At 46.7% G+C, this 15357-nt stretch overlaps 1 protein-coding gene across 3 annotated transcripts in view; it reads right to left on the reverse strand.

Moving 5' to 3' along the window:
* Positions 1-15357, reverse strand: part of EPS8 (EGFR pathway substrate 8, signaling adaptor) — a 1868600-nt gene that overhangs the window by 1407542 nt on the left and 445701 nt on the right. The gene's annotated exons all lie outside the window — the stretch shown is intronic.

Raw genomic sequence — 15357 nt, forward strand, 5'->3', positions numbered from 1 at the left:
AAAAGCCCCCCAGTCCTCGACTTCCGGGGCTTGGACACCTTACCTAGCGATAACTTCTTCTTGTGCTCCCGCAAGGCTTTTGACGTTAGCGACTGGCAGTCGACAGTGTCATCCGTATCATGGGCCTCCCCGAGGCACCAGAGGCAGGCGTTGTGCGAGTCTGACCTACATCTTGGACTCACAGTCCCTGCAGTTCTTAAAGCCCGGACGCGATGTGGAAGACGAGGTAGACCTCTTCACGAAGAAATATTTCACAAACAGGTTCGAAGAACCGAGAAAGCAACAGAAACTCCAAAGAGTCAAGGCGCGCCGATATTCCCAAAGTGAACACGTTCGCGGAAAAAACGGAACTGAGGCTACGGGCGCCGTGCATCCTACTTATAACATCCAGTGATGTCGGCCATCGAAGGAGGTCCTCGAGGGCGGCGTATCGACGTCATCGACGCAGGAGCCGAAGATTTTCTGAAGCAGCACAGCTGTGGTGTTTACCGTCATAGATCTGGAATACGTCGGAGGACCCAATCCCCTCGCAATATGATTACGATATCACTATAATGTGATGTACATTTCATACAAGAATGGATCACCATATGTATCATTAAGATCAGTGTGTATAGGTCCATATTACCAAATTACTGTGAATGCAAACAGACGTCCATGACTAAATGATAATGTGTTAGTACATAGCACTTTCGCTTAAGCGCTTTATATAGAAAAAATGTACACCCAATATCACCCAACCTGTGTTGGTACTCATTTATCGACCTCAGAAGGATGAAAGCTTGAGTTGAGCCATTTAAAAACAGACTAAATCAGTGACTCACCCCTTGAAGTGTGCCTGAAATAAACCTTTAATGAATCTAGCAATTATTGTATAGTATTCCAGAAAGAGACATTCTTTGGTATTCCTATTCTTTCTTATTTAGGGTCAGTGCTGAAAGTGTTAGACTTGTGGCACTCCTGTTCTTATTTTTCTTCTTTTTTTAAGGGGCCTGGGCAAGGTGGTCAGCCACTCCAGACTGATATATTGGCATTAGTTTGAAAAATAATTATGCCATTTTGCTTAAAATGACAAAATATTCACAAACACGATTCCTTCCAATGCCATATCCCGCATCTAGATTGATTGCGTTTATCAGCCTTAACTTATATCTAGATTGATTGCGTTAGTCCAGGTCAGATTGGGTCAGGTAGAAACAACTCTCATCTAGGCACTTTGTCCACTGTTGTACTCACAGCAAAAGGCACTTAGACCCATCAAGGCAATTCACCTTCTATGCAGATCTCCCAAATCTATTGCTACTGCATTTCACTGTCTACTGTTGTATGCCCACATAGATATTGCTCACTCTATCCAGGTGTTCCAAATCTAGGTTCTACAGTATTTTACTGTCCACTGTTGTATGCCAATTTAGGCCTTTTTGTCTCTATTCAGATGTCCCAATATAAGTGTCCCAAACCCAGGTGCTACTATTTTTTACTGTCTACTGTTTGATCCCCATTTAGGCATCTCTCCCGCTATCCAGGTGTCCCAAATGTATGTGCTACTGTATTTCACTGTCTACGGTTCTTTGTCCACACTCCCTCTTTCCAAGTGTCCCAAACCTAGGTGTCCCTCTATCCAAGTGTCCCAGGTATGGGTGCTGCTGCATTGCAGTCCACTGCTGCATGCCCTTTGGGACTCCCTGCCTCTATCCAGGTGTCCCAAATCCAGGTACTACTGTACCTAACTGTCTACTGTGGTACCCACTTCCAGGCGCACCTGCTCCCCACCCAAACCCGCTCCTAATACCTGGACCAGTTGCCCAAGGCCAGGTAAGCCGCCTGCCCCATCATCCCTCCGGGCCCTCTCCCTCTACTCAGACTTTCTTTCCAGGGAAACCACGAATAGCAGCCAACCAGACTGCACCAAGAGAAGCACACCAGTCGAACCCCAGCCAATTATACGGTACATATACCTTACACTACGTCGGTGGGCACAGGCCACAGGTATAGCCATCCATCCATGCACCCTAGAATGCAGCTATAGCTATGCTATTCCGGTCTAGCAGCACACATAGCCATCCACACAAACCCCTGATGTACCTCAAGACTGCTGCCACTAATATACAGGAAAGACAAACTAAAAACAATTCGGTCTAGCTGGGCACACATTGAAACTCCAGCACTAGAACTCTATCGTAAACCACAAACAGCACCCACCCACATGCCTGACCTCTGGGCTGCTTACTAGAAGCCTAGCCAGGTCATCCAAGTCCTAACCCAGCAAAAATGCACACAAGTATCTTTCGTTTAAACTTCCTACACATGGACTTTGGTCACAGAGGCCGTTACAACAACGAAGCATACTGAGGCAATACAAATAGGGAAATGGTGCTATATAAATGACGAATACAATAAAATACAATTCATGTTTAACCACAATCTTATTGCACCAATTTAGTACTAATCCACTGACTAGTGTGATTAATCCTGTGAAGTAATCACTGAACCGCCAGCCTGAGATCTCCTTCCTTGTTGCCAAGGGGCGGCCGCCGCAGACTGATCCTTACCCTGGGGGTGGTATTATGAGAGAGGGTCACATGGGAGGAGATGGCTATCCGAGAGATGTGGTGACCCCCCATTGGGAGAAACGCAGTATCCTTCCCTTATAAATGAGGAAGACCACATAATTCCTGAATCCGTAATGGGCGATTGTCATTTTATAAATCCCTCCCATTTTATGACCCAAAGAACCCTTCCTGCAAAACGTAAGCGGAACAACATTCATACCTCAAATACAGAGAATTCACATTTAACAATTTAGCAGTAACAAGATTGTTAATGTGATGTTTTTGGTTTTGACAACAATCCTATAAACAACTCCCACAACGCTGCAAGTACTGAAACGGAGAAGAGGAAGGAGTTTGTAGGGATTGGAAGAAACCTCAGGTCAAACATGGAGGCTGCTTATTGTGGTGATCAGCTGCGTGCGACATTTAAAAACAGCTTGCACTTTCGAGTCGGAGGGCAGAGCTGGCGAAGCAGGAAGCAGAACCGCAAGTGAAGGCAGCCGCACAGGAAGGAACTGTGCAGCAGAAGGCAAAGGCTTTCAAGCTGCCGCTTGTCTACCTTCCTTACCAGAGTGGCATGAGACCCAGGGAAGAGTGGCAAGCACCAGGGAAGAGCCACTCCAAAGCGGTCAGCAGCAGTGAAGCTGTCCAGAGAGCAGTTGTGCCAGAAAACATCAGCTTCACCAGGAACTGAACGCATAGACAGTAGGGAAGTTGAAACTGGATCTGCAATGGAGGAGAAGCCATTCCTGAGTAAGGACTTGACTGCAGCCGTGTGCCACGGGTTGGAAAACACCCGTGAGTTGGCCCATTTATAGTGGGAACCCCAGGTGTACCAACAGGAACAGAAACAATTGAAAGTTAATTTTGAATACTGCCCAAGTAAAGCAGGAAGGGTGAATTTGCATGAATCCTCATGCATCAAATGCCAAGATGGGGAACTTTGGAACAAATATTGCCACAAACAAATGAACATTGGTGAAGAAGTTAACTTGAACAAGTCTCCGTATATAAAATGCCAATATGGAGAAAAGTGGAACAAGCAGTATCAAAAGCCAACACAGTGCAAGAGTACAACTGTGCTATACTGAAGGATTGAGAGAATATTAGAAGAAGACCTGGTAAATAAAATTCATCAGGCATTGTACCTTTGGGAAAGAGATACCGGAGGTGAGTATGCCAGAAGACAAAGGATCTGTGGAAGGGAGTTCACCAGGAAGTCATGATTGAAACATGTGTTATATAAAAAACATTTTTGCCAAGCTTGAGACGCTGTTAAATAAAAGACAATTTTTGCAATCCTTTAAGTGCTTGCTGTATAAAAGAGACACTTGCCAGCTTTGAGAAGTTGTTGTATGGATAAGATATTCCTACCCTCCTTAAGCGACATTACCACCCTTTAAGTGTTTGTTGTGTGGAAGAGACACTTGTCATCCTTGAAGTGTCTGTTGTACTAAAAAGAACACTGTTTGGAAAAGACATCTTCGCAATCCTACCTGAAAAATTCCTACTATTCTTAAGAGAACATCGTTTGGAAAATACACTTTCGACATCCTTTCGGAGAATAATCCAGGGGAGAGGGAACACTCCTTTGGATACAGGAACATACCCTTGGGGGAAATTTTTTTTTGTGGATGTATACATTTGAACACTTTTCTTTGGCCATACCTTGATCAGAGACAATTTTTACCTTACATGTTTTAATTGTTTCTTTTCTAGTGGGAGGGCCAGATATGTTTGGGACACAAAGACAGTTTACTTAACTTTGACGACAAGACACAGACTGATCTTTAGTTATAGCTTGCTAGGTAAGAAAACTCTTTAGGATAGCGCCTTTATCCACCCCTTTTGTTTCAACAAAGATGACTGATGTTCAAAACACTACCACTTTCTGTCTGCCTCCGATTTCTGACCCCTCACAGAAGTCAGTGATTTTACATGGAGTAGACAATGAGGGGGTAAATCGGTGCACAGTAATCGCACTAGATGAAGCAGAAAGACTGACCTGACAGATGAAAAATGATTTACAGTTGAGGACTCAGATGACAGTAATGTTTAAAATCATTCTTACATATCAGCTACACCTTGAGAGCAGGGTAATATCCCAGAGAATGTTATTAGCGAGGAAAGTACCTCCCTTTCTCCTAGAGGAGTTGGCACATGTACCAAGCACACTGTGGATCAGCAGTTCATATGAGATTGGTCTATTAAAAAGGAGTAGGGGCTGTTCAAATTAAACTAAAGAAGGGGGCTATTTTACCACGAGTAAGACAGTATTCCATGTCGAAAGAAGCAGACAAGGGTATCTATGAAAGCATTGCTGCCTTAGTGCAGTAAGGAATATTAGCACCTACAGAATCCCTATGTAACATGGCTGTGCACCCGATAAAAAAAGGTAACTTTGTGAAGGTTTATTCAGGATTTGTGCCCCTGAACAATACTGTTGAGGCCGAATTCCCTTTGGTGCCAAATCTAGCCATGATTACATTAACATCCCATCCAAAGCTGCATATTTTACTATGAATGATTTAGATGGTGCTCTCTTTGCAAGTCCTGTGCATGTAGAGTCACAGTATTTGACCTTGTTACCATTCCGCGGAATTAAGTTGAAACATACCCATGGAGACGAAGGATAGCTCAGGCCCAAAACGTTTGTCTTGTAAGCAAGACACAGCAGTGCAACACATGTTCGAATCCTGATCCCCCACTTGGAAACCACTTGTTGGTAATTATAATAACCCAGGGGTACAGTGATTCACCCTCTGTCTTCAAGTGCTGAAGATGGACTTAGGAAATGTACAACTTGTCAGCGCTGTCATCGACTATGTGTGTATAGGGTATGCCAACCCTTCCCCCGTCAGCGCACATGGCACTGTGCATATTTGGATCAGGGTGGAACAGGAAATGAAGGGTGCTTTAAATATCTCACACATATCATATGTGTATAAATCTATAAGGATGTATTATGAATAAAGGATACAAAGTGATAAATGCTCAATTAAATAAATAATAGCTCCCTGAAGGAAGATACAATGTCCCCTCGGCTTCTGTCAAAATCGGTTGAGAATGTCACAAAGGCATAAGGGACATCTCCCACGAACCAACTTTTGTTGCCAGTGGAAATGTTCAGCATACACCTGCTAGGCAGGAGATGGTTGGAATCTGGGGTTTCCAGACCTACTTCCCATTTGTCAATCAATTTAAATGTAGGACTGGTCTGATCTGATCTTTTGGAAGTTTCCTGAATAATTCTTCGCTGATGAAGGTCCTTCCATTATTCAGGCATACTCTGGCGAGCACAGCCTTCTCTCCCTCATTTAACTGAATGGGGGAAAAACAACTGCCCAACCTTTTCCTGAATGTCCGTCAGACTTTGAGCAGATTCTTCCTTGAGGGTTTCACAGGACTATAAGCTTCCTCTGATTTTGGACTGGTGTCAAATGTTAGGGTGTTCCCCCTCCAGTGTGTATTGCCACTTAAAACTGTGAGGAAGGTTGATTTTCAAGAATGGAAAAAGGTTCCCATTACCAGTTTTTTGCCTACAGAAATGACAGGGATGTATGGCACTAGGTTATTTTTTAAATGGGACACTAAATTCTCAGAGCACTGATCAATTACGTGACCAATACCATTTCAGGTTTACATAATTGGTACTTTTTAATTAGATAGGGCGGTTAGTCTGAGTCCAGAGGACCTTGTTTACACAGCCGATCGGAGGTGATAACCTCCTCAAGAGAGCGTTCCCCAGTGAACAAGGTGTGCCCTCTGGAGTCACAATGATCACCAGATATTTCAGTGCCGTCCAATTTTTAGGTCCAGATCTGCAGTCCCTTCGACAGAAATATAATTCCCGTTGAAATTTTGGATTTGTCCGGGAGGTGGTGCGGGTAGAATCTGGTCCCCCCACACCCTCCTTTTTTGAGAGGAGGGTGGCTTTGGATCTAGTATCCAGCAGAGCTGATAATTCACACTAACCTTGCACCTTAACTGGTGCATAAAATCAGCCTTCTTTCTCCTTCAAGGTGGAGGAGTTATTAGACAGCCCGGGGGTCGTTTCTTAATATTGAACTCCAACACTGTGATCTTGGGCAGTTTACTGTGTCAGTTCGGGAATCTGTGGAAAAAAAAAACTTGCAACTGACAATGGGAGTCCTCTTTTTCCCCGGCTCCTTGGCCATCCCCAGTTACATGGCAACAGTTCCCAGAACCTGTATGAAGAAAGGACCTCCCATCCGTTTAACTTTTGTTTGGCTAACATGTTCAAGGTTAAATAGTTTCTGATTCGGTCTCCATACTTGCCCTGTCCCACCCAGGGTCTTTTGGAATCCATTTTTCTTTTGGAGGCATTCCCCCATTTTTTAAAGAGAAGGTCTGCTTGCCTGAATCCTCCAGGGGTTCCTCTTTTTCAAAGGGGATAATCCGGGGTGGCTCCACAAAGTGGGTTCTTTGGCCTCTCCTACTTAACCTTTGCTCTTTAGGTTCTAACATTTTGGGGGTAGAGGAGACTCTTTCAGGCTGAGAGGTTTTTAGGGGGTCTGTTTGGGTGAGAAGAACAAGTTACTCTCTTACCTATTAACGTTCTTTCGATGGGATGGTCCGACGACGTATTCCATATCTATGACAGTAATCACCACAGCTGCTGCTGCTTTGGAAAATCTTCAGCGTCCTGCGTCGATGATGTAGATACGCCGCCCTCGAGAACCTCCTCCGACGGCCGACGTCACTGGATGTTATAAGTAGGACGCACGATGCCCGTAGCCTCAGTTGTAGTTTCCCAGAATGTGTGCCACCAGTCTTCTGCCAGTCTGACACACAAATCCTTGCGGAAACGTAAGCTGCAATCGCATAAGAAATTCTGTTGCAGGGAAGGTAGGGAGCGAGCGATATGGAATACGTCGTCGGACCATCCCATCGAAAGAACATTACCAGGTAAGAGAGTAACTTGTTCTTCGAGGGGATTGGGTCCTCTGACGTATTCCATATCTATGACAGGCTCCCAAAGCAGTACCAATGCAAGGAGGTGGGAAAAGAATTTAGAAAACAGAAATTTAGCATGCCCAATCAAATTGCGGAGTAAAGGACCGCCTTGGCAAAGGCCAGATCCTGCACCCGGATGGAATCGAGGGAATAGTGACGTATAAAAGTACATACCGAAGCCCAGGTGGCTGCATCTCAGATGTTGCGAATAGGAACACCCCTCTGCAGGGCAGTAGAGGCAGCCATATCCCTGGTAGAATGGGCCCGTAAGCCGACCGGTGGGTCCTTACCCGCCAAGCGGCAACACTCAGATATAGCCAAAATAATCCGGCGAGACAGTCCGTTTCGTCACAGCCTGTCCCAAACGCTTACCAGCGCAACCAATAAAGAGCTGATCGTCCACTCTGACCTGGGACATGCGTGAAATAGAAAAGCTTAACGCTCTCCTAGGATCAAGCCTATGGAGCCTTTCCTCTTACTTACCAGGATGTGGAGGATAAAATGCCGGAAGAACAACCTTCTGTCCTAAATGAAATTCCGACACCACCTTCGGAAGAAACGAAGGACGAACTCTAAGGACAACCCTGTCCTTATGAAACACAGTGAAGGGTGGCTTAACTGAAAGTGCCTGTAACTCACTCTGCGAGCAAAAGTGACCGCAACTAAAAATACAGTTTTCAGAGTTAACAGTCTCAAAGGGCATGAATGCAAAGGCTCAAACGGAGGACCCATCAGAAACTTGAGAACAAGGTTCAAATCCCAACCGGGCACCTGGAAAGGTGACGGAGGGAACACATTAGTGAGCCCTTTCAGAAACTGAGAAATTAAAGGAATTTTAAAATAGGAACACTCTTCAGACGAGCGCTTAAATATGGACAGCGCCGCCAGGTAACCTTTAATGGTACCCACTTGAAGTCCCCTGTGGGCCAAAGAAAGCAAAAAAGACAGAACCATGGAAATTTCACATACAAAAGGATCCACATTCTTAGCCCTGCACCAGTCGCAGAACTTCCTTCAACGGCAACGGTATAGGGACTTTGTAGCGGGCCTTCTGGCCGAAAGCAACACCTCCATCACGTCTTCAGGGAGGTCCCAATCCTTATACCTCAACCTTTCAGAAACCAAGCGTGAAGGTTGAGGGGCCTGACCTCTGAATGGAAAACCTGACCCCCCTCCCGTAAGAGCAGATCGTCTCTGTAGGGAAGACGACGTGGAGGGCAGATGGACAAGTCGAGAAGGTCCGGGTACCACGTCCTCTGGGGCCACGCCGGAGCAATGAGGATCATCTGGGAACCGAACCTCTAACCTCCGCAGTACTTGCGGGATGACGGGGACTGGAGGAAACGCGTACAGCAGTGGGAATGACCACTCCACCACGAACGCGTCTCTTAAGGCTCCATTTGGAGGAGATTCCCGCAAGCAGAACCTCTCACACTTCCAGTTGACACTGGAAGCGAAGATATCCACTTGAGGGGTCCCCCAAAGGGCAAAGATCTCCAGGAGAATCTCCTGAGCCAACTCCCACTCGTGAGAGATCGCGCTCTGCCTGCTCAGAGTGTCCGCCGTCTCGTTTGTCTCCTGCCAGATGAACTGCCGAGATCAAAACTTCCTGCTGGATTGCCCAGAACCAGAGCTGCGGCCCCTCCCTGCACAGAGGAAGTGACCCTGCCCCCGCTTTTTGTTGAGGTACTGCATGGCCACTGTGTTGTCTGTCAGGATCAGGACATTCTTTCCTCGCACAGTCGGCAGAAAAGCCTTCAGGGCTAGCCTGCCGGCCCTCAGCTCCAACAGATTGATATGGAGTCTGGACTCCTATGGTGACCAACGACCGCTGACTGTCAACTCGTTGGCATGAGCTCCCCATCCCGTGAGGGATGCGTCCTACATGATTGTCACCTCCGGCCGGCCAGGGCAGCCAAAATGGAGCCCCCCTCATCAGATTGCCTTCGTCGGCCCACCACAGAAGGTCCCGGGCGACCGAAGATGGCACCTGAACAGGGTCAGACATCCTGCCGGAGGACTGAGACCAATGGAGCTTGAGTGCCCATTGCAAAGATCTCATCCGCAACCTGGCCTCTGGCACCAGAAGAATGCAGGATGCCATGAGGCTGAGCAGTCTCAAGAACTCGAACGCCGGAAGAGTCTGGGGAAGTTGAAACTTGTGCACCATCTGCTGAATGTGATGAGCCCTCACCTGGGGAGGAAAACACTGCCCCAGGGACGTGTCGAGCACTGCTCCGATATACTGGAGCCTCTGAGTTGGTGTCAAATGGCACTTCTTTAAATTGAGGGAGAAGCCCAGCTTGTGGAGGGAGTGGCAGGTGACTGACAGATGATCCAGGACTTGCAATCGTCCAGGTAGGGGTAGACGTGAATCCCCACTTTCCTGGGGTGCGCTGCCACCAGTACCATGAGCTTGGTGAAGACCCTCGGGCAGAGGTCAATCCGAACGGCAGGACCCTAAACTGAAAGTGCGAATCACCAACTGCAAACCTCAGGTACTTCTTGTGCTTCTGATGGATCGGCACATGAAAATAAGCGTCCTTGAGGTCGAGAGACACCAACCAGTCCTGAAGTCGAAGGGCTTGAGAAAGAGTAACCATCTTGAACTTTTCCTTCCTGAGGAGTTTGTTCAAACCGCGCAAGTCCATGATGGGCCTCAATCCCCCGTCTTTCTTGGAAATCAAAAAATAAGGGGGATACCATCCCTTGTTCCTCTCCGCTACAGGCACCAGTTCTATGGCGCCTTTCTCCAGCAGGGATTGAATTTCCTGCGCAAGGAGCGGATCCTGACTCTTCAAAGAGAGATTCCCCTGTGGATTGTCTTGAGGCCTCTGCCAGAAAGGAAGGCAGTAGCCGTGGGTTATGATGGAGCTTTTTGGCGGCCATTCTGTTTCTGATGAAAGCAGCACCCAGTGATGTCGGAGGGCAGAGCCTAGTGGGTCAGAACATCCCACAACCCTTATCCACCACAACACTCTCTACCCCCCCACTTGCACCACACTGACCCGAACCTCTTCCCACGCACCCTACCCGCACTGCACCTCCATTTTCTCTACACCCACCCTAACACATTCTCTCTGCCCTAATACACCTACTTTACCACCACCATCCACTCTATACATACTCACCCTTTCTCTGGACACCCACCCCACACCCAACTCTCTAACCCAACTAATACTCTCTTCACCCACCATACCCTAACTCTCCCTCTACCCCCACTCGCCCTATTCCAACTCCACCCACCCCCTCATTAACCCCACCCAACCCTTTCCCTAACCCCACCCAACCCCAATTCCCTCTACCCTCAATCTCTGTACCCCATTCTCTTACCTCAGCCACCCACCCCACCTCCTCACTCTATCCCTACCCTCCTTACCTCTCCCTCTACTCAACCCTGCCCCCTCTCCTTACCCCACCCTATCACCTTCTAGCTCACTAACACACGTAACCTATACCCCCTATTTCCCCATCCATCTTATCTTCACTCTCTACCCCTCCCATCCTTCCTCTCACACGCTCACTTTATATTCTCCAACTCTCACCCTTCCTCGCTCATATTTCCCTTGCTCATCATCGTTGGCGCCCTATATCAATGGCTTCACCCTTCCTCTATTCCTCTTCTCATTCTCTTGCACACCCCTTATCGCATCTTGTTAAAACTGTGCACTCTCCTTTCACCCTGGTGCCTATAAATGCAAAGAACAGCAGTAAATGCCAAAACTATTAGCATTGCAAATGCTTGTTTTAATGTGTGGTGGAGGGGCTGCTGGCATGCCACACATTGTTTTACTGTTCTGCAGTACGTGCGCGGGGCTGGAGCTACTGCCTGCTTCCAGACCCAGGACATGGATTGCCACGCGTCTCTGGTGCCGAGTCAGGGTCTGACTGCTGGACCCAGGTTGCAAGTTGAACCAGTGGTTACTTAATATAAAGGTGAGTGTGTTACAGGACTCCAGGGAGCTGTCACGGGTGACTGACGGGGCACGTTGCTCTGGTCTGGGTGAGCAGGATGCTCTTTCCTCTGTGAGAAATGTTCCAGACCTCCTGGCAAGCGCCGAGTTTCCTTTGTTGATAAGATAACACTGTTCCAATGCACAGTACTACATGATACAAAGAAACCGTGTTATGAAAAAGAGATCTGTTAATTTGACCAAATTCGATGGGCGTAGCTTCGCCCACTTCAGATAAATGCATTCCCTTTGGTAATTGGTTAAGCTGCTCGTGCTTAACGGGTCAGAAAAAGCTTTCCCATTAACTGGCGTTTTCATGCAGCACCTTCTCTTGAAACAAGCACTGGCAAAGAGCTTTGGCGGGAAAGAATGAGGAATGACAGCATGGGGAGGGAATGAAGGACACCAGGCGGAGTGGGGGGGAGGGGGTTGAGAGAATAACTGCGTGGGCGAGGAATGAGAAATAAACAGCAACACTACAATACAAAAAAATCCAATAGATGAAAGGTAGGCCAGCCACAGTACACAGGAGCATTGTACAACATTTGAAAGAAGGTGCGAAAGCGCAAAGGGGGCTAGAAAAGAGCAAAAGTGCAAAGGGGGGGGGGGCTGGAAAAGGGCAGGAGGGAGACAGCATAAGGGGGAGCAAGAGGGACAGGGAATTATAGTAATGCTTACATTTGCATGGTACATTCTCGAGTAATCTCCAATTAGTTAGATTAGTATACACATTTTTTTCTTTCTATCTCTGTACAAATTGTACATCGGTCTAGGTCTTTGAGTGTTGTTTTGACCTGTTATTTACGTCCTTGTTACATTATGCATTTTGCTATGCCAATAAAAATTGTTAAAAAGAATCTTAAAATTTGTATTTCTTTTCCCAGAAAGTTTAGGGCAAGTGTAATAGATCAGGTGCTTGAACGTTTCCACCAGCTTTTCATTCACTCATGAATGCAGTAAAGACATTTACCCGCAATGCTCTCTTGACCTTTCTTCTAGCGCCAGAAAAGTACAGGGTATAATGGCGTTGTGCACCGAGACAAGAGTACGCCTTGATGGGTTTCAGTAGAATGTCGGATCAGGTAAATACATTTAGAGGTTTACGACAAGGGTGCATATTAGCCCCTACCCTTTTTTAATCTCTACACGAGTGATTATGGCACTAAATTCAACCCAGGGAGAGCATTCCCTCCTAAATTGGGACCTGCATCGATACGTTGTCTGGCATATGCAGTTGACATAGTCGCCCTGGATCAAACACAGAGTCTAAATGCATTACATAGTTACATGAATGATAATGATTTAGATTTAAATTTTAATAGGTCTATAATATTGATATTTACAAAAACTGCTAGGAGGTGTTCTTTTTCTTGGTGCCTGGGTGGCTGGCTGGATCTGAAATGGAGGAAATGGTAGAACAATGCATCTATCTAGGTTTTCCTGTTTATAAAAATGCAACCGTAAAACACTGCTTCTCGAGACTTCACACCAAAAGCATTAGGTTGGCTGCCCAAGTGAAAAGGGTTAATATACGGTTCGGGTGATAGTCACCAATGCCAGTTTTGTATCTTTTAAAAACTTGAAGGTGGCGTCAGGTCTTGTAAATGGATGTGGGCTATTGTTTGACCAGGATGATGGAACCTGGCCACAAATGCAAGGCCTGATCTGGAAGAGTTTGTTACCCACATGCATCCCAATCCCAGTAATTAAAAATCCTTGCAAACCCGAGTTGCAATGCAGCAACCAATATGCAAACGTGTGTTAGTATAGGATAGCTCAGCTGGATAACGTGCCTGCTGCAGGATCAGTGTATCCCGCTGCAGGTTTAGGCTCCGAGATCTCGGGTTCACTAAACCTGGTTTCATCTATAGGTCGTTTGTGTGTCTTGAGGCAACACGCAGGGTTTCTGAAATAGTGACATGTGAATTGCCTCCCATGAATTGGAAAGAGAGCTGACCACCACGGGCCTGTTCATATTTGTAATTGCTTCTTTGGTAGCTACTTCGGTTCTACTTTTTTCTCAAGCTTGTGCTGCATTTTGCAAGGGGTTTGTTTATGTGGGCTCCACACTCTGTTAAAATGTGGTTTTGCTGATCTAAAGCGGGGATCTCGATTTGTTTGCCGAGAGGCAAAACAGCCCATCCAGTCTTTTTCCTTGGTTTTGCATTCGCACAAGTCGTTTTAATTATCCTCTATACATGCAGGACTACAATTCCCAGAATACACAGCATAAGGCAAGATTGCACAGTCTACTCATGCATGAGATGTGTCAACTCTGTAAATGGGTCTGCACCCTAAATGTGACTACCCGTGCAGACTTGCAGCGAGTCCCATCACACTCACCAGGATAAACCCTGCAAGTACTGTCCAAGGAGGATGCAGTGGGGTCATGCATGTGGTTTGGGGGCTGATAATTCACCCACGGGTGTTTGCACACTAAAGCATCCCATGGGCTTGCACCATAGGCCAAGTGGGTGCACAAAGAAAACACAGGAAACGCTGCAATGTATTTGTGTAGCAGTCGCCTACCAGTTATTTTCATCTTTTGAACTTTCAGCACAAGGCTTGTGCTGACTGATCAAACTTCCAACTCGGGTTGCTGGTGTGGCACAGGTAAAGCCCTTTAAAATCCAGGAGGATTTCATGTGGACCTAGCAAATATAGTTAACTATAGTTATATTTCTTAAACAAGCATTGGCAATACCAACAGTTTGGGCTTTTGTGTAGGCATGGGAAAGACACTTGCCAGGCACAAACTTAGTGGTATTAACTACCCATTGAGGGTAGCAGCTGCAAAATGGTGCGAGCACTTGGGCACCTAAAAGCAATGCCTAATACTTATACACAAGCGAAAACGTTTGGCTTTGCCAATGCTGAACAGGACTTCAGTGAATGATACGGAGGCAGATCTGGTTAAAACATTTTTATCTAACAAGTAGTAGGTTTTCAGCTTCAATTAAGTCATTAACTCTCAGAAGGCTGCTTTGAAAAAAAATAACTGCCCAGCCTTTTGAGTGCAAAGTTTGATGGTAAGGCTTGATTAACGCGAGCTGAAAGAGTTCCCATGAGGAGGTGTTTCTGCTGGGAGGGGCAAGAACTGGGTGGCAATAGCCATGGGGATTAGCATGACCATGGGCCGTCAATAGGTGGGTAAATAGCCAAAAAACACCTGCAGGGTCAGGCTGTGTCACTCATATGCAATTTCCCCACCACTCTGGATTTCCGATGCAATGGTTTAAAAAGGGTTGGCTTTTTGGTGGCGTTGTAGATGGTCTTCACATCATGCATAACAGCCTGTGCGTCCGCTGCGCCAGGAATGACAAAGCAGGGTCCTTAATTGCATCATTTTTTTGTTGGTTGTACATTAGCCTTAAAAGTACAGATGCAAACAATGTACTCGGGGGAGGGGCCCTGGCATAGGCGTGCGGAGGTTCCAGCACATTACCCTGGAAACGTGGAATACTTGATGAATTCTGTGCAAAACCTATACGTGTTTACGCACTCTTTGGAAAGTTGTTCAATGATGGGCTGCATTTACCCTCTTGTTAGGGAGAATACCCCCCCTCTCCCCCCCATACATACACCATATAGAGTGCGTCTGCCTCGCTCGCTATGCTCGCCCGGGCTGTATGGGCAAGGGCTTACTGCCCACCACTCGCCACTGGCAAAGGCCTCTTAATTGCCCCGCCACGGCTGTCGCCCATTTGCACGTGGATTTCGGCCGGGGGGAGAATGTGCATGGTGCCCTCTTAATGGACTGAAAGCGAGCGAGAACCTTACAAAAACCCGTGTCCGCATGATTCATTCTGCCCAAGGGTGGCGACCAACGTATCGCTTTCCAGCATGTGGCTTTACCTTCTGCCTCGCCGATTCAG

This window comes from Ambystoma mexicanum, chromosome 12 (genome assembly GCF_040938575.1).
Source record: "Ambystoma mexicanum isolate Mex_15411 chromosome 12, UKY_AmexF1_1, whole genome shotgun sequence".
NCBI lineage: Eukaryota > Metazoa > Chordata > Amphibia > Caudata > Ambystomatidae > Ambystoma > Ambystoma mexicanum.